Source organism: Numida meleagris, chromosome 16, assembly GCF_002078875.1.
Source record: "Numida meleagris isolate 19003 breed g44 Domestic line chromosome 16, NumMel1.0, whole genome shotgun sequence".
Lineage (NCBI taxonomy): Eukaryota > Metazoa > Chordata > Aves > Galliformes > Numididae > Numida > Numida meleagris.
This window is the reverse complement of record NC_034424.1, coordinates 9,929,653-9,941,833: the sequence shown is the minus strand read 5'-3', so window position 1 is coordinate 9,941,833 and position 12,181 is coordinate 9,929,653.

Genomic DNA, 12,181 nt, shown 5'->3' with positions numbered 1-12,181 from the left:
TCCAAATAATCTAGCTCCGCAAATGTGAAATGTGCAAAGAAGAAATGAATTCCATTCATTTTACACATACTGTTCTTTATTTCATCCAAGAGCTTGTCCAATCGAGAATAAACTAGCATTTTAAGCTGAAATGCTTTGAGAAATTAAATGTGTAATTCTCTTCCTTAATTCAGATGATCTTAAAGAAAATACAGTCTTTTGAGTTCTTTAAGAAAACCACATTTGTACTTAAGGACAAGCAAAAAACCCTGGCAAGTGCCCTAAACCCTTGCATTTTTAGTGAAAGTTTGCATGAAAATCTTGAGAGCAGGATCAGAGTGATGGATAGAACAAAAAAGTGATTTAACATTGGTTAAATGGTGATAGTTGGTCACTTAGTGAAAAGTGAATTGTTAGACTACTGGGCTGCCAAGCTATGCTACTGACATTCCACAAACATTTTGCCAGTGTAAATTTAACTTCAGCTTTTGGGAAGACAGTTTCAAAACACTAAGATATTACAAGTTAACTACCTGACTTATTATCTTCTTCCCACCCCCCAAAAAATAAGTTTCTATATTAAGCAAATTTACAAAATGCTTTATAATGGTTTGTAATGCTTTCAAACATTTAATCACATTTAATACCTGCTAGCTCAATGTTAAACACTAAAACCCTCATTAACTAAATTCAGAAAACTTGTCAAAAATATTCGCAAACACATTATTTGCTATGCGCCCAAATTTCTATTACATTTTCTTGTGAAAAGAATGGAAGATGTGGAATGAAATTATGCTGAAGCTCAGCTCTACCAGGTAGTGGCACTGGTCATCTCCATGTGAAACACCACACTTTGAAGGCTAGCCAGTGGAACAGAACTAACACAAAGGAACATTTAAAGGCTTCAAATCAGCCACCAGAAAAAGGACAATGGTGACCTAAATGCAGAAATTTATTTTTACTGATCAAACTTAAGCAAATCCATGAAAGCATTAGGAAGTGCTGTCAACTATAGCTTGAAATCTAAGAAAGTAGCCATTCAAAGCACAGTAGGCCCTTATAAACAGTTAATCCACGCAGCTGCAGTAGTTAAAGCAAACACACTACCCTTCACTGCACCATCAATTACACCTTCCCAGAAAAAAAATTACACAAACTTTGCAGGATTTTTCAGAGAGAAGATGGATTCTTTTGGAGACTTGAGGTCACAACTGGGCTGTTTAAAGTATATTATTAACAAATAAACATTTATTGCAAAAAAACCCTATAGGCCTTTGGGGAGGAAAATTGTGTTATTTTTGGCATCAAATGACACAAGCCATTTATGACATGAATGGCTATCACCAACAGACTGATGAAATGGCAAATGTCTCCCACTTAACTTCCCCTGGCTTCCTGAATAAACTTTTTCAAACACTTTTTCGCTTCTGAAATGGCAATAAACTCCATGTAATTTTGGTTTTCTCTCTGTTCTAGTTATTTCAAGATCCGTAGCTGGAAAGGGTTGAAGGTACTTCCAGATGGAAGCTGAAGACTCCCTAAAGACTGGTAAGGCGATGAAAATCACATTGTTAGGGTCTGAGGCTATGCACTGCCCTTGTTTGTATGTATTCTTGCCTGAATGACAACTTGCAACTGGCTTTCAAACGGCTGGGTGAAAAAGCTGATGTTTAATTGTGGCATCCAACAAACTGAATGAAAGTTATAGCTCTTGTCATTGAATGTATCCGCTACGCACCCAGACAACCCCTGCCAAAATATGAGCTTATTCTGAAGTCAGAAAAAAGCCACAATTGGAACAGACTTCAATTACACTAGACAACCAACACTCATAGGACATGCATGAAACAAAGACTACCCACTTGCCTTGGGCTTGTTTCACATCCCTTCTGTAACACCAGCACCAGCTTGGTGAGCTCAGCACTATGCAGCCCCCACTGCCCACAGCCTGGGACCAGGCGCTGCCACGGCCGCCCGCCTCAAGCAGGAGCAAATGGGAGGAAGATGCTCTGGGCAAAGTTGCTTTCCCTGTAATTGCCCTGGAATCGCTGGGGATTCTCCCACATAAAATTAATGCAGGCGCCATCAAGGCTAATTTACTCCACACCCACGATGCCATGCTGGGGAACTGGCCCAGGCACAGGCAGGGAGGCTGAGGACAAAGCTAGCAGGAGCTGCCCACCACACCAGCACCACCTGCTCTGCTCATCAGGATGGGCCCCTGGCAGCAGACAGAGCCCTGCCAGTGGCCAGTGTGTGGCCAGAGCTGGGCAGGCAAAGAACCCACAGCCATGAAACACCCTGCATGAACCCTGCACACACTCTGCATGTGTTCCTCTGGGTCACAGCAGCAGGCAGTGTGCTCAGTGCCATCCTAGAGACCCCGTTAAGGGCCTGGCTGCTCACTACAGCCTTCTGTTCCCATGGGCTGAGTCACTGCGCACCACAGATCCAACCACAAAGCCTAGCAGGTTCAAACCAACGATACTAAGCAGAGATAACATCACTGCAGCATTTCACATTCCATTTATTCCCTCAAACATTTTTACTCTGTTTGTAATTTTGCAACATTTCATATATTGTTCTTAATAATAACCCATCCTTTGTACTACACACACTCCCATCCTTATGCCCCATCTGTACAAAACCAGAGCATCACTTGTCTTTCCACAAACTCATATGTACAAACCAAAATGCACATGCAGGACATGGTCCTACCTCATACAAGTGTGAGTGCTCACGCAAATGCCAACATAACTTTAAGTAGCACATGGGTACAACGCTGTTAACATCACCACTTTGTGACTTCTTAAGGAGAAATGTGTGGACAGCTTCCTTGCAGTTCAGGAGCATCTTGTGAAATGAAGTGCTGATGTAAGTAATTTCACTCACATGCACGTAAATAGAAGTGCAAAAGCATCCTTGCAATGCTTCTGCACACCTGACTCACAGGAAAGTGACTCAGCACAACAGCATTGCTGTAGAGGCTGACTGAAGCACTAGAAATACAGTACTTGTATTTTCCCAGTGAGTTGCTGTAATGCAATGGAAAGCACAGCAAGGACAGCAGAGTAGCAAAGTCCTAGGCTGCAGCAATTGAGGATATGCTCACATGCAACAGCTGTAGACGCAGAAATAAAGGAAAAAAGGCTGCTTACCTTCAGAAGGCCTCAAATATAGAGGGATCTCCAACAATAAACCCTCCCCATCCCCCCACCAACTCTTAAATGAGGTCTGGGCAGGGGTGGATCCTGGCTCCACCCCTTTCTGTCACTCAGGAGCATTGCATGCACCTGAGCTCCCCTGGGTTGGTTCTGCCTTCCCACCAGGTGCTCAATCACTGCTTCAGGCCGTGACTTAGCATTTCTGCTACAGCTGTAAACACAGAGAAGACTGCCAGCATGCAGAGGAACATGAAGTGAGGAATGGGAGCTTATCTTTGTCAAGGTGCTTGGTGAAGGCAGAGATGGGTCCCTCAAGCACTGCTGCTGGTACCCTCACCTAACCCAGGGACCACTACTGCCCTCACTGGCTGCAGCAGGAACAGGAGCTGAGCCACAAGGTCGCTCCACATTAAAACCTTCTACTGTTCATGAGGTCCATGCCAGGACCCAGCTGAGAGCCAACTCACAACATTACACAACATGCTCGGGCAGTCTGGGCCTACAGAAAGCCTGTCCCTAAAAGCTTCAGTGAGCAGCTATACTGAGTTCTCTCCAGACATTTGCTGTCAGGAAACCTGACCCTGCACAAGCCTGCAAGCCACTGCAGGTAGGGCCATTGGCTCCTGTGGTGCTGCTCACTGAGCCCTGACTGAGGATATGCCAGCCCAGGCCCTCACTGGAGCTGAAGGACGGGCAGCAGCTGTGGCCCAGCACACAGAGCGGCCCCAGGAGCATTTGCCGGCCTCGGCCTGAGCTGCAGCCCACCACCCTGCGGCACGAGGGCCGTTCTCCACGGGCCACAGATAGGTGCTGACTCCAGCCTGCATGTCCAAGCCTTCATGGGGAGGAAATTCAGCCTGCAAGCTAGGACTATTAATACCCACGCTGCGGAGGAGGGGGATTAGTTTCCTTTTACAAAAAGTCAGAAGCGCAAACATCCCAACAGCCACATGGCACCATCCACACAGACAACGGGGGCCACCGCCAACGTGCAGCAGGAGGATGGACTGGGCAACACAGACCCCAGCTGCTGGAAGCACACGAGGTGAGGACAGGGCTGCATGCCTGGCCAGTTGCACCCGATGCTGAGTGGGACCCCAGGCAGCGGGAGCACCCCTCGCTCCCCCTGGCCCTCTGCCCTTCGGCAGTCCCTGCAATCAGCCCTTCTGCAGCTCCTGATCACGTGGAATGTTCCTGCAAGGCTCACAGGGCCAGGAGGTGGGCATGTTCCTGGCCAAGATCAGCCACAGCACTGAGGGCACAGCACCACTAAAATACATAAATGGAGAGCTACTGCAGGAGAGGTTCCTTAACACTGAACTACAAAGAAATGTCTGCAGAAGATCCTGAATATTTATGGATGGTGCTGGGGCTACCAAGCTGCCACATGCAGCTGGACCCTGCTGCACCAAACCTTCCCCCAGCCAAAGGCTGCCTGCAGTCATTTCAGTGTTTTGCATTTTTTGTGTTTTTTTTTTTCCATTTTGTGACTCACTCCATTTCCTGATTTTCTACCGTGCTTTATTGGAATTTTCTAATAAACCTGTTCTGTACAACATAGAACTAAATGGTCATCGCATCTCACATGCATTATCCAAAGAAACCTCAGCAAACAGACAACCCTTCATGAAATTGCACTGAAGTTAAGAGAAAATTAGATATCAGAGATTTCTAATGGGAAGTTGCAAGAACAGGCTTTATCAAGTGATAGAAAAATGGCAGCTGTAAGCAAACAGATTATGTCAAAGGATAGGATCCCACAGGCTGAAAACAGCTGTTGCGTGGAGTGGATGTCAATGACACTGCAACCTTTCTCACTGCTGGGTGCTGGTGGGTACCACGCTGTAGCCATAGCCCCAGCCCCACAGAGCTCCCAGTGACCCCAGCTCTGCTGCAGCAGCAAATGCTATCCCAGCCACACCACTAACAACCCTCTTCTATAGGAAATGCGCTTTCTCACTAATATACAAGGAATACAGTAGTGCTAAATTTGTAAGGAGAAACAACTGTGAGAAGCAGTGAAGTTTCTGTCAGTCTGATAGAACAACGTGAGTAATCACTAGCTGTAATAAATGCTTTAAAATACTATTAGCCATTTCTTCTGCAAATCTGCTTACTTCCTATCATAATAATAACCTATAATAAAAGTAACGACTGTGAAAAAGGGTATGGGTGTAGACTGTTATGTAAAGACCTTTATGTTTTGTTTTTTTAATCAGTGAATGCTGATTCAGGTTACACTAAGAAGCAAACACATGAGAGCAAACTTCCTAACAGCTACCAGGAGGATTTGGTCCTCAGCATGTGCACATAAATTCTATTAGCTCTTACTGGGAGAGTGCATGTGCACGCTTGTACATTATAAATAATACACTGATTGCAGTAAAATCAAGAGCCAAACTCTATCCTTTGATGAGTGAGGATAGCTCTCACTGAAGTCAATAGGAACTGCATGTTCACAAGTTCATGTCAACATTTGCAAAGGAAATTTTTTTTGCATATTAAAATTATATGTAGTATATTTTGGAAGCAAAGAAAATGACCCCTCTCACAAGTGTTCTCCATAAACATGCTGGCTTGTTACAGAAGCACCAGAGTATAAACCCTTACGAAGTTCCTAAGAAATACGCTATTCCTTCTTTATGTTGATACTAAATGTCATTTAATCAATTTGCGCTGTAGCAGTTCTGCTGTATCTATAATGAAGATCACCGTAAAATTTCAAAACCAGCAAAATAACACACTGGAATTAATCATATTAACAATTCCTTTACTGTAACACAATCTCGCAAATGTCCACTTGTTCAGTTGCCCACAGCAAACAGTTTTTGAAAAGAGAGTAAAATTCCCTCTGTTCAGCCTGAGCATCACAGTAAGAAGTATCCACGCAGGTTTGAGGTGGGCTGGTAGATTTCCATCTCAGTCCTGAAAAGTTGTAACAGGCTTTCCTTCTACATAAACTCCATTAAAATTGCACAATTTGCCACACATGGTGCTTTCTACTAATAAGATGCATTTGGTATCCAGTTAAGGGCAGTGGCAAGCTATATATACTGGGTACGTGTTGGTTGTATAAAAGGAGAAAATACCTACTGGCAATTTGTTTGGTAACAACAAGAGCATATTTGCTGAGAGCTGCCCGTTCACTTCCACGGCTCTGTTCCTGTCTGCTCCTCGCATCACTCTACCAATGATGACCTGCCCTTACTTTCATAACATCGCTGATGCCATGGCTGGCTCTGATCTCGGGGACTGCATCAGCTGGAGCGATTGGGCGAGTTTGTTGAGATATATTCAAAGCAATTGCAGGCACACCGAGGGGTAAAACAAAAGCAAGATGATATTTCATTTGAGGAATATCAGTCTAGCCAAAGAAAGTTCAAGAACTTAAAGTAAGAGTAGTGATATATATATATATATGTATATATGTTTAAACAACTATTGAAGATCTGCCTCAATTTTATCTTGAATTTAACAGAGCATCTAGAAACGGTGAATAATTTGCCTGAGCAAGGCAAGCAAGAATCGGATCTGTATCAGCATGCGTATTATAAACAGCAAAGAACATTATATTTAAAACCAAAAGTCATCCTGTTCTACCTTTAAAGGTTTTGTTCTCTTGTGCTCTGCATTCTTGAACTCAGGAAGTCTAACCTGATTTTTTATATTTATTTTACGTATTAATTTATTCATGCATTTTGTTTTATTGTACTTAGTTATTAAAGGAAAAAAGTGGTGCATCTTTCCCTAAATGTTACCAGTGCTGTTAAAGCTCTCACTGCAACATAATATTATTCAGTGTTTTTACAGTATCATCATTCAGAAAACACTTCTGCTTTCTAAAAAAAAAATAAACAAATCTAATATTTTCTATCAAAAGAAAATCATTCCCTCACTGGCACAGGTGTATATTCGACAATCATTCCCAGCTCACTTGATATGTTTATTGCAACTCGGTTAAAGAAAGGAAAATTCTGTTCCTGATTGCACCCGTCTAACTGCACAGTAACTCCTCTCGTTTCAGAACGTGGCTGCCTGCAGCTCAGCTGTCGGGGTTTGCACCACACTGCTACGTACACCCAAGCAAACTCTTTGTTTCAGAACAAATGTGGGGGTTCAATACTTTTTAACGAACAAGACACTGTCGTTTCATTATGAGTCAATCTTTGCCTTCTGAGTAATGCAGCCATCCCCACAAGGTGCCAAAACACCTTCCTGCCACACAAAACCATCCAAGAGCAATACATGGTTTGTTTACCTTTACTGGAGATTGCTGCACTGCTCGCTCCACAGCTTTATTTTTATTTACTTGCCTGCTTTCTTACTTCACTGAAGCCATAGTATGACTTATCATATAAGCAAAAGAAATGCACACAAAAAGAAGCATTTATCCCTGGTCTTTTTTTTTTTTTCTGCAAGTGTGTCTTCTGACCTGAAACGTCCTTGTTAGGGGGTACCATAATGTTCTTTTTCCATTTCACTAGTGTTTAAAATTTGTAGCCATTGTGAATCTGCATGTTATGCAACTCATTAAATAGACATAGTCAGTTCAAGCAGTAGAAAATTGCTCTCCAACATTATCATGAAATATTACGATTACCATTATGTACCACGTTCTTCCAAAACTGCCAATAGTATGAAACAGCACAAGAAGCACTGCGCAAAGCAGACACAACACGGGCTTGCCTGCTCTTCAGCCTAGCAGTGATAAGCAAAAAGAAGTATTTTAACAATCCTCTCTTCCCCCAGTTACCCCAGTGAGCTGTCAGCAGAAATCTGTGAGTTTCTTTGTGTCTGAGCGCTGGGCTGCGAGGGCTCTGTGCGTGTGTCTGGGTGCCGAACTGCACGCGTGCCCGCACTGCACAGCAAGGGCAGCACGTTTGGATTTATGGATTTCCTTACACTGAAGGCCCAGTCCTCTTTCGGGTGCACTCCAACCTCCTGCGCCTTGCACTGTGAGCACGCAGGGAACTTGAGCTCGCGTTCAATAATTACTTTATCTGCTGCATTCTTCATGCCAGCAGAAGGAGGTATTAAACAAAATGAAATCAATTCCTGTTACAACAAGAAGAACAGCAGTGAAGAAAAAGCAGAGTGAGTATAAATCTCAGTTTTGTGACTTTTGTCTGGAATGAAAAGCAAAAATTACAGTTGCATCAGGAAAAGAGCACTCCTTTTTCTTCTGAAAATTTGTTTCCATCTATCTGATGGTAGGCAGCCTCTGCCACCACCTTTCAAGCTGATGAGAGCAGTGAGCATTTCAAGGCATATCTGCTTTATAGCCTGCTCCACAACAGAGGAAAGGAAGAGGTGTATACATTTACAATTAAAACACATTAATAAATTAATTAGTCTAAAATTTTTTATTATAAATGAGCTATTTTATCACAATATATTATTGATAATTTAAGAGGTATGTCTTTGAATTATCTCGATAGTTTAGGCCAAAAAATAACAGATGTGATTTCTTAAGAGGATAAAGAGCTCTCCTGTTCATTTTATGTTAGTGAAGAAATTTCAGTAGTGTGTATCATATGTACTGGTTATTTTTTCTAAGCTTGAAAGTTAAGTATTATAAATTATCCTGTTATTAATATAATTGCATATTGCCTATACTGCAAAAAGATCCTCCCTATCATTTTCTACTGCGGATAAGTGTAAACTGTACATTACCACTGCAATTATTTTGGCTAGTGAGGTTACCATGCTTGTCGAAGGAAACAAAATGTCTCCCCAGACTCTTAAGGCATGTTCCACTCCAGATCTCCGTGACACTTCCTCACCCTAACTCTGGACCGTGCTCTGGTCTCTGCTGGCTCTGTCGCTCCAGGGCTGGTTTCAAACCTGCACAGTTATCTTCTCTGCAGCCCCTGTACGTGTCCGCAAGGAGCTGGATTCCTGCTGACACCATGGGGACCCCAGGGGGCTCTGCCTGAACTCCTGCTATTCTGCTTACGTCATCCGCACAAACAACAGTTACGTTTCCTCAGCTTTTGGAATTGTTTGGAGGTGCTATTAAAGCCCACTCTTACAAAGAACATTAAACCTGGCCAACGCGTCTGACAGCGCAGGACTGTTTGGATTTTCAGCAAAGAAAGCCAGAGTATTTCAGACACTTTTAAAAGCATTTTTAGTGGATGACATAACTTTAATCATTACTGTACGTCCTGAGCATGTGCCTATGTTACCCCTCATTTGTAAGTTTCAATCCGTTTTTACGCTATCTCACAATGACACACGCACAAGGACCGCTGCCAGCCCAGCACCGGAGGCACGTGGGGCGGAGTGGGACACCACCGCGCTGCAGAAGCCACCGATTCAGAAGGGAACCACCGCACTGATCAGCAGTGAGTCTGGTTTAAAGAAAAAAATAAAGCAAAACCGAAAACAAATAAAATCTTCCTGATAGCAAATAGGATTCCCCATTCTGCATGCAGCAGAACTTGAGAGCTCGAGTCACTTCTTGCGCCTTGAATTCTGCCTGCATTCCTCAGCCTGCTCTCACGGCAGAAATGCTTTCCCTCTCTCTCTCCCTCCCTCTCTGTCTCCCTCCCTCTGGAAGAAAAATAACCTCCACGAAAATCAGAGACATTTGCTAATAGGAAGCTTTTGACTTATTTTGAATATAAAACACAGCTGAATCAGGAAGCATCACTCTCAGTATTACGCTCATGTGAAAGAATTTACAAAATCTGGGGGAGTGAACATTTACACAGCAACAAGGTTTCACAGCACTTTGTTTCCTTCCTGCTAGGTACATGCTGCTCCACACTGATCTGACACAGAACATACAGACACGGGCAAGAAAGGACCCAAAGATGAAGAACAGTATAAATAGATACCAGAAATATATTGTAAGTACTTCATTAGTAGCATCCGATAATGATGCTAAAAAAATGCCTGATGTATCTTTAAGAATCTAACAAAAAATCTAAATACTTCTCTTTCCCACTCTAAGCAACACTTAAAATGCTTTAATGAAAAATTATAAAATATGAACTGTGATGGCTCGTCAAGCTGTCCCTGAATAAATGACCACCTTTCCAGCCTTTATTTTCAAAACTAAAATAAGAATATGGATCTTTCTAGAAATTACATTTATTTTGCATACATATAAAAATGTAACCTGAGATGGTTATTGTTCATGGCATAGATATATTTAAATATCAGCGATAACTAGAGCAAATCGTTATGTAACAATGAGTAGTGAGAAGAAAACAAGGCAGAAGAAAGGCAGAATCGCAAAAAAAGAAAAAAAAGGAATACACAAACGGAAAAGAAATGTAATATTAATATTAATGTTTTGCAGCAGGAAGCACTATTATGAGTGATACAACAAATAAACTCGTTTAAGCAAATAACCTGAATATAACTACCGTAAAACACCTATTTTCAAGAAGGTTTCATTCTAAAGGTTTTAATTTATCAGAAAAAAAAACTTCTTTTATAGAGAAAGTTGCAAATGTAAGGTTCCAAATGGGCATCAATCCTGCAGTTTGGCAAAGGTCTCATTAAAATCAAAGCAATTTTGTTTGACTCAGGTTTGCAAGAGTCCACCCTTCTGATGCCATTGTTCTGCTCCGTATTTTTCCCTAAAAGCCCTGCACCCAAGTGTATTGTGTCCCTCAAAATATTACATCTTAGCAAAGTAAATACTTCACATGAAATCAAAAGACCAGTATGTGCATGTTCAAGGAAAAAAAAGTCAAACTGCATTGTTATAAAAATGGCACAGAATGCATGCATAGCAAAATGCTGGTTCTACTGATAGACCGACGGTATTTTTGTGATCAATTAGATTTATCAGGCACCTCTGACTACTTCAAACTGTGCTTGGGCCATGGAGTCATCCCCCCCCTGGACTTATTCTAACATTCCAAGCATAGGGGTAGCATCAGACAGCCAACATTTTTATTAAAAAAAAAAAAAAAAGACAAATATTTGCAGCCTCCCCCCTGATGCCAAATGCCCTCATCCCAGGATGGGCAGGAATCGCTCCTGACCCAGTGAAAGGTTTAAGGTCTGATATCTGACCCATCAGAAGCTTGCTTTCATTAGAAAGACGAGACAGCAGCTTTCCAAAGATATACACACAGCACTTGATTATAGTCCTGGGAGTTCTGGAGAAATCTGACCTTTAAATTACATTACTACATACAGAAAATCTATTTAAAGTACATTTCAGCAACTAAGATATTTCAGTAATCTTTATTCTCTCTCTCCTATTTTTTTTCCAGAGATCTCTAAATAGGACTCAAGTAACAGAAAACACCTGACTTTACTGATACTGCTCTTCTGTACCGACACTGTCCCACCCCTGCACCCCAGAGCACATGGCTCAGTGCAGGGCACGGCGGAGCTGCCGCGCGGGGTGACGGCCGTGCGAGCGCGAGGTGGCTCCGCAGCCCGCTCCTGCTGCACTCCTCCTCCGCACGGACAAAACCGACCGCCTGCATCGTGCCGCCGTGGAAGCAGCCTGCATGTCTTTATGGCTCCTTTGTACTTCAGCTATGGCAAAAGACGGTTTCTCTATGTCTAAAGCACTGAGGACAGGGAAAGCACGCAAGCGATGTCAGCGTAGTTTCACGTTTGCTCTTTCGGGCTAATAAAATTTCAGAGAAAACAAATTTGGATGTACCGTGCCTCCCCTCCCCTCTCCATGAGCTCCTTCTGCTGTCAGTCCTTGGGGGCACACACAGCAGGCCACCATGTAATGTCACACTAGGTGCTGGGATGCAACAAAGGCCAACATGTTGATATCTTTTTATTGCTCGTCAGCCTGGTTACCCTGCTTCCCCCTACACAATCGGACATCTTTGAAAATACAGAAATTTCTGAAGAAGTTACATTTCTATTTCCAGTCAAAAAAGTTTCTCTCCCTCCAAAGCAGTACTCTTATCATCTCGCTTTTTGACTTAGAAAATGTTACCCTTAATTTCACAGAAACTAAAGATAGGACTGAAGTGATACATTTGTTTATAAGCATGAATATTTTTATTGCCAAATAATGCCTTCCATTTGTTTGTCTGTTTTTCAGG